The sequence below is a fragment of the Pseudophryne corroboree genome, chromosome 8, assembly GCF_028390025.1.
Source record: "Pseudophryne corroboree isolate aPseCor3 chromosome 8, aPseCor3.hap2, whole genome shotgun sequence".
In the NCBI taxonomy this organism is placed as follows: domain Eukaryota; kingdom Metazoa; phylum Chordata; class Amphibia; order Anura; family Myobatrachidae; genus Pseudophryne; species Pseudophryne corroboree.
Window position 1 is genome coordinate 455,600,422 of NC_086451.1, and position 13,745 is coordinate 455,614,166.

The window sequence follows — 13,745 nt, forward strand, 5'->3', positions numbered from 1 at the left end:
GTTCCTTGTGTTGAGTGGCGGCATTTCTTTCTGAAATTTAATGATCATTAACAAAAAATAAAAAATACAACTTGTTGAACGTGGGTGTGCGGAGGTTTTTTTTTCAATTGCATAAATATGCCTAGTGATTCTGCCAGCGCAGTCATAGCAGCAGGTCTGACGTGAGAAATATAACTAAAGGTATATTAGACAGAATTTTAAAAAACAGTATTTTGTGCACCCCCCAATATTCCAGACCCAGAAATCGGGACAGGGGCCGGGCTGTATTGCAGAGAGAGAGAGAGTGATGGTGTACCTCCCAAAAGTCCAGACCCAGAAATCGGGACAGGGGCCGCGGCTGTATTGCAGAGAGAGAGTGACGTGTACCTCCCAAAATTCCAGACCCAGAAATCAGGACAGGGGCAGTGGCTGTATGACAGGGAGTGACTGTGTACCCCCCAATATTCCAGATCCAGAAATCAGGGCAGGGGAAACGGCTGTATATATTCCAGATCCAAGAATTGGTACAGGGTGTGCGGCTGTATATTGGGGGTGTGAAGCACTAGACTGCTCCTTTCCACCATCCCAACACCCATTCACTGCCACATGCAGCAGTGATGATGAAAGCTCTGAGCTCACAAAACCTGTGACAGACACTCTGTAGCTGAGCGGCGCCATCTGGTGGGATAATGTAACGTTCAACTTCTGCCAAAGGAAAATAAATGTTAATCCTTTTACTAACTTGTTCCTGAGGCTACGATTACGTTCTCATCACACTTGCAGACTTTTTTTCCTGCAGAAATTGAGAAACATCGGCGCCAAGTTTCCCGTCACACGGAACACAGGTTATGTCACCCGGCTGCCCCGGAAATGGCCATGACACGCCTGCATTCCTCGCACCACTCCCCACCAACGCCGCCTCGCCACCCCCAAACATCCGCTGGCTGTCAGTCACTATGTAATCGCATCATGTCAGGATGCGATCGCATTGTGAAAGGCCGCACTCATGTGATGCAGTCACCGTGCATGCGCAAGTTGGTGATCCAAGCTGAATAACCACCTCTGTGTAATAGGTGTATTCTGTAAGGTAAGTAACAAAGTATTGCTGTACTGTGACATCTGCTCTGGGTGACCTTAAGCTTCCATCTTCCTCAGCTTCATCAGTGTCTACCCAGCAGGGGTGGATTATAAGCGGCTCTCCAGCTGTTGTAGGAATAGTAAAACTATGGCAGGGCATGCTGGAATGTGTAGTTCTACAACAGCTGGAAAGACGCTTATTGCTTACCCCTAGTTTTTGTGTCGGTTGTCCTGAGATCAGTGGCGTCCCAGTTGCCCCCCTCCCTATATTTAGATGTGTGTGTGGACTGTTCTGGAAAAAACATGTATATACATTTCATTGTCTTCTATTTTAAATCACACATTTCTTAGCAGTCTTAGCCAGGATTAGAACCTATGACCTGTTACACTGACAGCAGACACTTTACTGATGGAGCTATTTGCTCCTGTAGAGGAAGCATGAGAATTATAACTATATGAAGTTATGTGTAATTGTCAGAGAAGTAACTTCATATAGTTAACTTAAGTCAATGGGACTTAATGGGAGGAGAGGTGCCCCCTTCAGAGCAGGTTCCCGGCGGCAGATGTCTCCGTTGACTCCCAGAGTTCCGCCTCTGTCTTCTCCATGCCCCGTCACACCCAGGTGACTATGCTGACCTTGTTCCTGCCTCACAGTGTGAGAGAGCAGACTCTGCAGAGGGGAATTAGCTCAGATGGTAGAGCGCTCGCTTAGCATGCGAGAGGTAGCGGGATCGATGCCCGCATTCTCCAGAATTTTTTTTTTTTATTAATATTTTAATAATCCCATCCACAATGTCTATTGGAAATCTCCTACACTATATCACTGAGGCTAATAAACCTGACTGTATTATTTTATTGCTTTTACATTTCCTATAGAAGACCAGACAGATGCTGAGTTGCGTGTGGGTGTGTCAGAACCATGGGGGTCATTCTGGGTTGATCGCTAGCTGCTTTCGTTCGCTGTGCAGCGATGCAGCAAAAAAAAGGCACTTCTGCGCATGCGTATGTAGCGCAATGTGCACGTGCAAGGTAATTTTACAAGAATAATGTAGTTTCACACAGGGTCTAGCGAAGCTTTTCAGTCGCACTGCTGGCCGCAGAGTGATTGACATGAAGGGGGCGTTTCTGGGTGTCAACTGACCGTTTTCAAGGAGTGTTCGAAAAAACGCAGATATACTGTACATGTGTATAATATTATATATTACAGGACAGTCCTGCAGTGAGAGATGGAGAAAAACATTGACGTCCCTGGGTGGGCTTGAACCACCAACCTTTCGGTTAACAGCCAAACGCGCTAACCAATTGCGCCACAGAGACCTTTGAGGCTGGTTCAGATTTTATATACCTAGCAGGGGAAAGATCACTGTATAACCAACCCACAATATGCTATGACATTCTATTAGTAAAACCCAGCTGTAGACTATGCTGTAAGAGCAAGAGACATGATCAGTGTATAATTAGACTGTGCTTCCATTACTGCAGCCACTAGTGTCTATTTCTACATTTCCCTCAGCAGTTCAGGACTGAAAGCTGACGCTCTAATTTATGGGGCTGATTCTGAGTCACGGCAAAGTGGCTGTATTTGTGGACAGTCACAGAAGCCTGATTTATGACGTCATGCCAATCATGGGCATATTCAGGGTTAGGATGTACTTAGTTCTAACGCAGCGGTAATTACCCTTCTCCAGGTCTGATTGTCATTTCACATATCGTCTAATAAAGTTGGACTTATTGTGCTCACATCTGCTTCCGTATTTTCTGCAACATGTGACCTTATAGGCGCCTTATTGGACAACCCAGGTATCGTATTTACCAACGTAGCACATGTGTTTTTTTTGTCACCTCCATTTGCTTAATAGCGGCTCATATGTCTGGCAACTAATGGGATTCAGGGGTGAATCCCTAAGGTATAAAACTGGGGTGTCAAGAGGTTTCCAGAGAGACATAATTTGCTGGCAAAGGAATAAAAATACTATGGTCAAATAATAAAGCATCTTCCTCCTGCAGAATTAATATATCAATGAATATATATATATATATATATATATATATATTCAAATATACAGTACATATATATTTATACACAGTACTGTGCAAAAGTTTTAGGCAGGTGTGGAAAAAATTACGCAAAGTAAGAATGCTTTCAAAAACAGAAGTGTTAATAGTTTATTTTTATCAAATAACAAAATGCTAAGTGAATGAACAGAAGACGAATCTAAATCAAATCAATATTTGGTGTGACCATCCTTTGCCTTCTAAAACGCATCAATTCTAGGCACACTTGCACACAGTTTTTGAAGGAACTCGGCAGGGAGGTTGCTCCAAACATCTTGGAGAACTGACCACAGATCTTCTGAGGATGTAGGCTTGCTCAAATCATTCTGTCTATCCATGTAATCCCAAACAGACTCGATGATGTTGAGATCAGGGCTCTGTTGGGGCCATATCATCATTTCCAGGGCTCCTTGGGGTAGATGTATTAAAGTTCCTGCTTCGATCGTTAAATCCCGGGCCCTGCTTCACTGCAGTATCGTGGTGAACCGGGCACCCATATCGGGCGAATGTGTTATGCTACCGTCAGTTAACGGAATTCGATACCGCAACACTCTGGTGATATGCGAGCTCTGTTTTCAGTTCTCAGATCTCATGCGCCGGCTGTGTATCCCAGCTCTCCCCGCGTTCCTGTCTCAGCGCATGCGTATTCTGAGTGCAGGGACGCCACCCAATGTATGCAATCAGCGCTGCGTATTTCTCTCATCCTTCATGAGGGATTACAGGACTAGATATAATTTTATTTATGTAAAGGGCTTATCTTTAATGTTTATATAATAAGTTAATGAAACTTTTTTTTTATAATTATTCTGCACTTGATACAATTTGATTATATATTTCTTATTTATACTTTTAATAATTGAGAATTTTTTAGGGAATTATTTGGTGAGCTGGCAGGTGAGATTACTCAGAGACTTATAAATGTTGCCACCTCTTTGCCAACACTCCTCTAATTCTTTTTTTTTTTTTGCATTTTAGGGGTCTTTACAATTATTGTCAGAATTTCAGACAAGTTGGAAAAACTGCACTTCCTGACTTTTTTAGGTCGTTCTGGATTCAACCTATTCAATTCTAGTGCCGTTTTTCTGACTTGTCGGACATTCTGACTTGTCGGAAAACGTGTGGATTGGCGGATTAGCCGCAGATCCACATTTTTTGTAGCATTTCCGGGCGTTTACGACAGATTTTTGGCCCGTTTTCGACAATGCCGATTCGACTTAAAAAAAGTGTCAGATTGGCATTGTCAGAAACGGAGAGGATCCGACACTAATTGAATATACCCCTTAGTGTATCGTACCTAGTTGAATATCATATTTACTCCCCCCCCCCCCCCACACTCTCCTCTCACTTCTTTCTCTTTTCTTTTTTTTGGACTCTCTAGTATCACTTCAAGTCTATTTCTATTTACTTAATAATTTCATCCTTTGCTCTTCTTTTATGTTTCTTTTTTCCTCCTTGTCTCCTTCAAGCGTACCCCACTGTTACCCTATTTTTCCCCTCCAGCTTCACCCTGTCACCCATACTGTATATAGCTTTCACCTTCCATGTGTCCTCATCTGTCTCTGTCACTTCCTTCCTCCCCATCAGTATCCACGCCACTCTAACCCTACTTACTGTCTTCCTTCTTACAGTATGTCATCCATTAACAACTTTCCAGGAGAATCCTCAGTGTCTCCCTATTCCTCCTATCCTGTATCCCCCTAGCTCCTCACTTGTTTTTGGTTAATCTCTTCATCCATCTATTTTCTAAAATCTCTCCCCGTTGTCACCTATTCCCCCCCCCCCCCTCCACCCCCGCTATACAGTGTCATTATAAAATGTGATATTCTTCTTCTGTTACCATGTTAGTCTTACCAGTGTCATCCCAGGGCAGATGTATCTCTTTTGGCGATTTTGGGGGGGAAAGGAATCAGCACATGTTACCTGCACTATAGAGCGGCCCCACATGTATGATGGCATTGGGGCGCGTGCAGTGACAGATGAGCAAAGATATATGGGGGTAATGTATAGAACATCAGCATTGCTGACTGTTCCGACATCTGCAGCAATTGTCCATGAGTGACAGCTGCTGGTGGCGGAGCCATGTATCCACATCAGGGTCTGGGCTGTCCCTGGTTATGGAGGCATCTGGTCCCGGGGCTGCCCAGGACAACTTGCATGAGTAGCGAGATCTTCTGCACGTTCAGTGAGCAGGCCAGGGGGAGTGACACTGTGCATCAGAATGGGCTTGTAGCACTGTGGGGAGGCTAGCAGTGATTGCTGGAGGGGGGGGGGGGTTCACTCCCCCATTACGGCATCCGCGATGGTCATACGTCTCGGTGCGGCTGCTTCCAGCTTCACCTCAGTGAAAAGCCTAGGCAGGAAGGGTATTAACTACATGTAAAGGGCAGGTATAATGCATCTACCCCCCTGACTGGCACCTTAATCCTCCTCTTTAGAGTTTCTGTTCTCTATTGTCTCGCTCTGACATTTCTTATTTTAGTTCTAGTGTGTCCTTCTATATCCCTGGGGTTGATCTAGGAAGATTTAGTACGGGGTGGAAGCCATATGCCTGCATGGTACGTATGCTATTCCGCTTTCCTTCCACTTAAGGCAGACAATGTGAGTACAATGTCAGAGGCGCTATATGCTCCTGTCGGGTGGTAACCTGTATGCCGGCTGTTGGGACCCTGGCGCTCAGTATACCGGTGCCAGAATCCCGACAGCCGGCATACCGACAGTTATTACCCAATGGGGGTCATTCCGTGTTGATCGTAGCTGTGCTAAATGTTCGCCCCACATGTCAGTCCCCCCACCCCCGCACAAATACAAAAGCATCGCAGGGTGGCGATGCTTTTGTACTTGTGGAGTAACTCCCGGCCAGAGAAGCTCCTGCGACTGGCCGGGAGTTGATTGTTGCTGGCACTGACCGTCGCGGCCCGCCCCCCCAATGGTCCGACCTCGTCTGCATTGGCCGGACTGCGCCCCCTAACGCCGCCGTCCTGCCCCCTCGCCCAGCGACCGCCTCTGTCTCAGAGGCGATCGTTAGGCAACGACGGCTGCACTGCGGCGCCGGCGCAGTTCCAACCCGATTGCTGCAACAATCGGGTCAGAATGACCCCCAATATCTCTGCACCAACCCTGCATTCCGCTTACTGGACCCTATTAATCTGCAATCCTTTGCCTCGCATGCTTGGGGCCACCCATTGTAGGGCAACGCCGCCTGGCATGATAACCGCCATCCCCATCTGTGACCCACACTCATTGCGATCACGCCGCAATTAGTGCGAGGTTGCAGAAATTAGGGAAGCCACCTGCCGGCGCAGCCTGCCTGCAATGGCAGGAAGCCCGCCGCCATCTTTTTGATCGGAGCGGCTGCATGTGACAACACACAGCTGCCCCGATAACGCCGCTGACATGCCCCCTGTTTGCATCACCACGCACCCGTTTCTCTGCAGCCGCCCCCGCAATGCTCAGTCTCTGCCTTTGAAACGGAGCGTTGCCGCCACCCCCTCCTGCCCCGCGAACGCCTCTACCTGTCAATCAGGCAGAGGCGTTCGCGTTTACTGTGGGTCACCCGCAGTAAATGCGGGTGCATGCGCGGGATGAGCCTTGCACATGTGCCCGCCGGGAGAACGCAGAAACTCCGGTCACGATCCAACCAGAATTTAAGCCCACTGTGCTCTCTTGGTTTTTTACCCCCCTCTGTATTACTGGATTAATCTTTTGTACTATGGGGGTCATTCCGAGTTGTTCGCTCTGTAATTTTCTTCGCATCGCAGCGATTTTCTGCTTATTGCGCATGCGCAATGTTCGCACTGCAACTGCGCCAAGTAAATTTGCTATACAGTTAGGTATTTTACTCACGGCTTTTTCATCGCTCAGGCGATCGGAGTGTGATTGACAGGAAGTGGGTGTTTCTGGGCAGAAACTGGCCGTTTTATGGGTGTGTGTGAAAAAACGCTACCGTTTCTGGGAAAAACGCGGGAGTGGCTGGAGAAACGGAGGAGTGTCTGGGCGAACGCTGGGTGTGTTTGTGACGTCAAACCAGGAACGACAAGCACTGAACTGATCGCAGATGCAGAGTAAGTCTCAAGCTACTCAGAAACTGCACAGAGAAGTCTTTTCGCAATATTGCGAATCTTTCGTTCGCAATTTTAAGATGCTAAGATTCACTCCCAGTAGGCGGCGGCTTAGTGTGTGCAATGCTGCTAAAAGCAGCTTGCGAGCGAACAACTCGGAAAGAGGGCCAATGTACTATGTTTCTGATGTCTGGAAAGCACCTTGAGTCCTGTTGGAGATAGAGCGCTATATAAATAAATTTATTATGATATTATTATTATCCATTAACCTGTCATATACTTAGGGGCATTAGAAAGGAAACCCACCACCTGCATAAAGTTCACCAAGGGGGAAATTCAAGTTCCGGTGACTTGTTTGCCTGGCTGAATTGTCATGACACCCACTGTGGGGTCTCACACAAAAGTGCTTGCTACCCATAGGATAACGAGCTGTTCTGGGCGAATAGGGGGGTGAATTGTACAGGCGAAGGGTGTGAGTCAAGATGCCGTTTAAACGCCACGGCAACTGCAACTCTCCCCCTTTGTCTGCAATTCAGTTTCCCCAAAGTGTTTGCCCGCTGTAGGGGTAGAAGGAAAGGAGCACTTGGATGGGTAATAAGTAATAGTTTAGATTGAACTAGTGCACATTACAGTCACCATTTACTGTATCCCCTATAGGCGCTCTAGTCCCTGTAACAGTACTAATGGATAAATGTATTATAGAGGCACACATCGTGCCGCTATAACACTGCCTGCTTCACCTCACTACCGAGGTGAAGCAGGAAGTGACATCGGCAAGATGTAAGAACACCTTGTCTCCTGAACCGGGGGAGCAAAAGCTCAGTGTTGACACGCTGTGTCTCCTTCCCAGCCGACTCCTCTGCGCATGTGGGGGATCTCGCTACTCACGCGAGATCCCCAGTGCAGTCAGGCATCACAGACAGGAACAGCTCTGTCCCTGCTGTGGTGAATGGGGCATTGCCACCTGCAGCTGTCGAAATCGACAGTTACAGGTGTCGTAACGGTCAGCATATACATTGGCCACGCATAGCGCCGCTGTCACTGTGCACACCCAGCCAGTGTCTTACATGGGGAGAAGCGGTATAGCGCATATAACGTACACTGATACTGCTTCTCCCCAATATTGGAGGGTAATACATTTCCCCATATATGTGCAGAAGGGCATGTACTGTATTGTGCATCCGGCCACTGCCTTACCACAAGAGAACTGAGATTTCCCCAGACAGGCATCAGACAAGAAACGTTTCTGTCCTGTGTTACTCAATGCTGTGTTAAGAAATACCGTTCATTTCCCAAGCCCGCTGGTGGCCTGAATCTGTTAGGCGGTAAGGCTCTTTAGGAAACTACAATGAGATTTACAAGAGATCACCCACATAAAGTCAGAATATGTATTTATATATATCGCCTTGCAGCAGATTTATGTCCCATAGTAATGGGAGGAGCAATGCATATGGAATATAGCTACTGTATGTACTATTACAGACTGGTGAAAGCACTAATTTTGCACTCAGAGAAACAACACCCGTGCGGCAAAAGAATTAACAAAAAAGAAAACTGACAAGTGAGATTGCATAATAATGTAATATTTATGTTCAGGTGCCAACCCCCTCCCCCCCCCCCCTCCCAGCAGTGTCTAGGTTGACCACTATTGGTCGATAGTAACTTGGTCCACATGATCTAGGTCAAAAGGTCAACATGAGTTTTTCATGTTTTTCTGGTGTCGTTTTCTCCGTATAGTGACCCGGAACCCTAATTAGTGCACAGTGTCCGCTCGCCATGTTTCGGGCAAGGTTACTATTCCCAATCGCAGTCCCCGTGGATCGTTAAGTATGAAAAAGTAAAAAAAAAAAGTGAAAAACTCATGTCGACCTTTTGACTTGTCGACCTAGAGACCCCGTCGACCTTGACAGCCTGTCAACCTAGTTACTGTCGACCAACAGTGGTCGACCTAAACATTGTCGACCTAGAGACCGGATCCCATAATTAGTACGTTTTCACATTCGGAAGGAATCCCTTGATATAAATGTAAGTAGTATAAGGGAAAATTAGCATTGCACGCCGTTAGAGAATGTCAGTTTTTTATTATTATTTAGATTTCACTAAAAGCCCACATTTTGGTGTAATTCTCTAAATCTTTTGTTACGTGACGTCTTATGGTAACTTGTCATGTTTTGATTTTTTAAACTCTAGTTAAACATTTGTTCCTTGTGTTGAGTGGCGGCATTTCTTTCTGAAATTTAATGATCATTAACAAAAAAAAATACAACTTGTTGAACGTGGGTGTGCGGAGGTTTTTTTTTCAATTGCATAAATATGCCTAGTGATTCTGCCAGCGCAGTCATAGCAGCAGGTCTGACGTGAGAAATAGAACTAAAGGTATATTAGACATAATTTTAAAAAACAGTATTTTGTGCACCCCCCAATATTCCAGACCCAGAAATCGAGACAGGGGCCGGGCTGTATTGCAGAGAGAGAGAGAGAGTGATGGTGTACCTCCCAAAAGTCCAGACCCAGAAATCGGGACAGGGGCCGGGCTGTATTGCAGAGAGCGAGAGAGTGATGGTGTACCTCCCAAAAGTCCAGACCCAGAAATCGGGACAGGGGCCGCGGCTGTATTGCAGAGAGAGAGTGACGTGTACCTCCCAAAATTCCAGACCCAGAAATCAGGACAAGGGCAGTGGCTGTATGACAGGGAGTGACTGTGTACCCCCCAATATTCCAGATCCAGAAATCAGGGCAGGGGAAACGGCTGTATATATTCCAGATCCAAGAATTGGTACAGGGTGTGCGGCTGTATATTGGGGGTGTGAAGCACTAGACTGCTCCTTTCCACCATCCCAACACTTATTCACTGCCACATGCAGCAGTGATGATGAAAGCTCTGAGCTCACAAAACCTGTGATAGACACTCTGTAGCTGAGCGGCGCCATCTGGTGGGATAATGTAACGTTCAACTTCTGCCAAAGGAAAATAAATGTTAATCCTTTTACTAACTTGTTCCTGAGGCTACGATTACGTTCTCATCACACTTGCAGACTTTTTTTCCTGCAGAAATTGAGAAACATAGTTGCCAAGTTTCCCGTCACACGGAACACAGGTTATGTCACCCGGCTGCCCCACAAATGGCCATGACACGCCTGCATTCCTCGCACCACTCCCCACCAACGCCGCCTCGCTACCCCCAAACATCCGCTGGCTGTCAGTCACTATGTAATCGCATCATGTCGGGATGCGATCGCATTGTGAAAGGCCGCACTCATGTGATGCAGTCACCGTGCATGCGCAAATTGGTGATCCAAGCTGAATAACCACCTCTGTGTAATAGGTGTATTCTGTAAGGTAAGTAACAAAGTATTGCTGTACTGTGACATCTGCTCTGGGTGACCTTAAGCTTCCATCTTCCTCAGCTTCATCAGTGTCTACCCAGCAGGGGTGGATTATAAGCGGCTCTCCAGCTGTTGTAGGAATAGTAAAACTATGGCAGGGCATGCTGGAATGTGTAGTTCTACAACAGCTGGAGAGCCGCTTATTGCTTACCCCTAGTTTTTGTGTCGGTTGTCCTGAGATCAGTGGCGTCCCAGTTGCCCCCCTCCCTATATTTAGATGTGTGTGTGGACTGTTCTGGAAAAAACATGTATATACATTTCATTGTCTTCTATTTTAAATCACACATTTCTTAGCAGTCTTAGCCAGGATTAGAACCTATGACCTGTTACACTGACAGCAGACACTTTACTGATGGAGCTATTTGCTCCTGTAGAGGAAGCATGAGAATTATAACTATATGAAGTTATGTGTAATTGTCAGAGAACTAACTTCATATAGTTAACTTAAGTCAATGGGACTTAATGGGAGGAGAGGTGCCCCCTTCAGAGCAGGTTCCCGGCGGCAGATGTCTCCGTTGACTCCCAGAGTTCCGCCTCTGTCTTCTCCATGCCCCGTCACACCCAGGTGACTATGCTGACCTTGTTCCTGCCTCACAGTGTGAGAGAGCAGACTCTGCAGAGGGGAATTAGCTCAGATGGTAGAGCGCTCGCTTAGCATGCGAGAGGTAGCGGGATCGATGCCCGCATTCTCCAGATTTTTATTTTTTTTTATTAATATTTTAATAATCCCATCTACAATGTCTATTGGAAATCTCCTGCACTATATCACTGAGGCTAATAAACCTGACTGTATTATTTTATTGCTTTTACATTTCCTATAGAAGACCAGACAGATGCTGAGTTGCGTGTGGGTGTGTCAGAACCATGGGGGTCATTCTGGGTTGATCGCTAGCTGCTTTCGTTCGCTGTGCAGCGATGCAGCAAAAAAAAAAGGCACTTCTGCGCATGCGTATGCAGCGCAATGTGCACGTGCAAGGTCATTTTACAAGAATAATGTAGTTTCACACAGGGTCTAGCGAAGCTTTTCAGTCGCACTGCTGGCCGCAGAGTGATTGACATGAAGGGGGCGTTTCTGGGTGTCAACTGACCGTTTTCAAGGAGTGTTCGAAAAAACGCAGATATACTGTACATGTGTATAATATTATATATTACAGGACAGTCCTGCAGTGAGAGATGGAGAAAAACATTGACGTCCCTGGGTGGGCTTGAACCACCAACCTTTCGGTTAACAGCCGAACGCGCTAACCGATTGCGCCACAGAGACCTATGAGGCTGGTTCAGATTTTATATACCTAGCAGGGGAAAGATCACTGTATAACCAACCCACAATATGCTATGACATTCTATTAGTAAAACCCAGCTGTAGACTATGCTGTAAGAGCAGGAGAAATGATCGGTGTATAATTATACTGTGCTTCCGTTACTGCAGCCACTAGTGTCTATTTCTACATTTCCCTCAGCAGTTCAGGACTGAAAGCTGACGCTCTAATTTATGTGGCTGATTCTGAGTCACGGCAAAGTGGCTGTATTTGTGGACAGTCACAGAAGCCTGATTTACGACGTCATGCCAATCATGGGCATATTCAGGGTTAGGATGTACTCAGCTCTAACGCAGCGGTAATTACCCTTCTCCGGGTCTGATTGTCATTTCACATATCTTCTAATAAAGTTGGGCTTATCGTGCTCACATCTGCTTCCGCATTTTCTGCAACATGTGACCTTATAGGCGGCCTATTGGACAACCCAGGTATCGTATTTACCAATGTAGCACATGTGGTTTTTTTGTCACCTGCATTTGCTTAATAGCGGCTCATATGCCTGGCAACTAATGGGATTCAGGGGTGAATCCCTAATGTATAAAACTGGGCTGTCAAGAGATTCCCAGTGAGACATAATTTGCTGGCAAAGGAATAAAAATACTATGGTCAAATAATAAAGCATCTTCCTCCTGCAGAATTAATATATCAATTAATTTATATATATATATATATATATATATATATATATATTCAAATATACAGTACATATATATTTATACACAGTATTGTGCAAAAGTTTTAGGCAGGTGTGGAAGAAAATGCCGCAAAGTAAGAATGCTTTCAAAAACAGAAGTGTTAATAGTTTATTTTTATCAAATAACAAAATGCTAAGTGAATGAACAGAAGACAAATATAAATCAAACCAATATTTGGTGTGACCATCCTTTGCCTTCTAAACCGCATCAATTCTTCTAGGTACACTTGCACACAGTATTTGAAGGAACTCGGCAGGGAGGTTGCTCCAAACATCTTGGAGAACTTACCACATATCTTCTAAGGATGTAGCATTGCTCAAATCCTTCTGTCTATCCATGTAATCCCAGACAGACTCGATGATGTTGAGATCAGGGCTCTGTGGGGGCCATATCATCACTTCCAGGGCTCCTTGGGGTAGATGTATTAAAGTTCCTGCTTCGATCGTTAAATCCCGGGTCCTGCTTCACTGCAGTATCGTGGTGAACCGGGCACCTGTATTGGCCTAATGTGTTATGCTACCTTCAGTTAACGGAATTCGATACCGCCACCCTCTGGTGATATGCGAGCTCCGTCTTCAGCTCTCAGATCTCATGCGCCGGCTGTGTGTCCCAGCTCTCCCCGCGTCCCTGTCCCAGCGCATGCGTATTCTGAGTGCAGGGACGCCATCCAATGTATGCAATCAGCGCTGCGTATTTCCCTCATCCTTCATGAGGTATTACAGGACTAGATATAATTTTATGTATGTAAAGGGCTTAACTTTAATGTTTATATAATAAGTTAATGAAACTTTTTTTTTAATAATTATTCTGCACTTGATACAATTTGATTATATATTTATTATTTATACTTTTAATAACTGAGAATTTTTTAGGGAATTATTTGGTGAGCTGGCAGGTGAGATTACTCAGAGACTTATAAATGTTGCCACCTCTTTGCCAACACTCCTAGCATTTTAGGGGTCTTTACAATTATTGTCAGAATTTCCGACAAGTTGGAAAAACTGCACTTTCTGACTTTTTTAGGTCGAATCTAGATTCAACCTATTCAATTCTAGTGCCGTTTTTCTGACTTGTTGGAAATTATGACTTGTCGGAAAACGTGTGGATTGGCGGATTAGCCGCAGATCCACATTTTTTGTCGAATTTGCGGCCGTTTACGACAGGTTTTTGGCCCGT

The 13,745-nt window shown here is 45.6% G+C and overlaps 4 non-coding genes across 4 annotated transcripts; 2 read left to right on the plus strand and 2 right to left on the minus strand.

The window, feature by feature from the left end:
• The first annotated feature begins 1,733 nt into the window (after positions 1-1,733).
• Positions 1,734-1,806, plus strand: TRNAA-AGC (transfer RNA alanine (anticodon AGC)). Its single transcript has one exon. It is a non-coding gene; the product is annotated as a tRNA-Ala (tRNA).
• A 493-nt stretch (positions 1,807-2,299) lies between these two features.
• On the minus strand, positions 2,300-2,373 carry TRNAN-GUU (transfer RNA asparagine (anticodon GUU)). Its single transcript has one exon. It is a non-coding gene; the product is annotated as a tRNA-Asn (tRNA).
• Positions 2,374-11,175: 8,802 nt separating this feature from the next.
• On the plus strand, positions 11,176-11,248 carry TRNAA-AGC (transfer RNA alanine (anticodon AGC)). The gene has a single exon. It is a non-coding gene; the product is annotated as a tRNA-Ala (tRNA).
• A 497-nt stretch (positions 11,249-11,745) lies between these two features.
• On the minus strand, positions 11,746-11,819 carry TRNAN-GUU (transfer RNA asparagine (anticodon GUU)). Its single transcript has one exon. It is a non-coding gene; the product is annotated as a tRNA-Asn (tRNA).
• Positions 11,820-13,745: the final 1,926 nt, after the last annotated feature.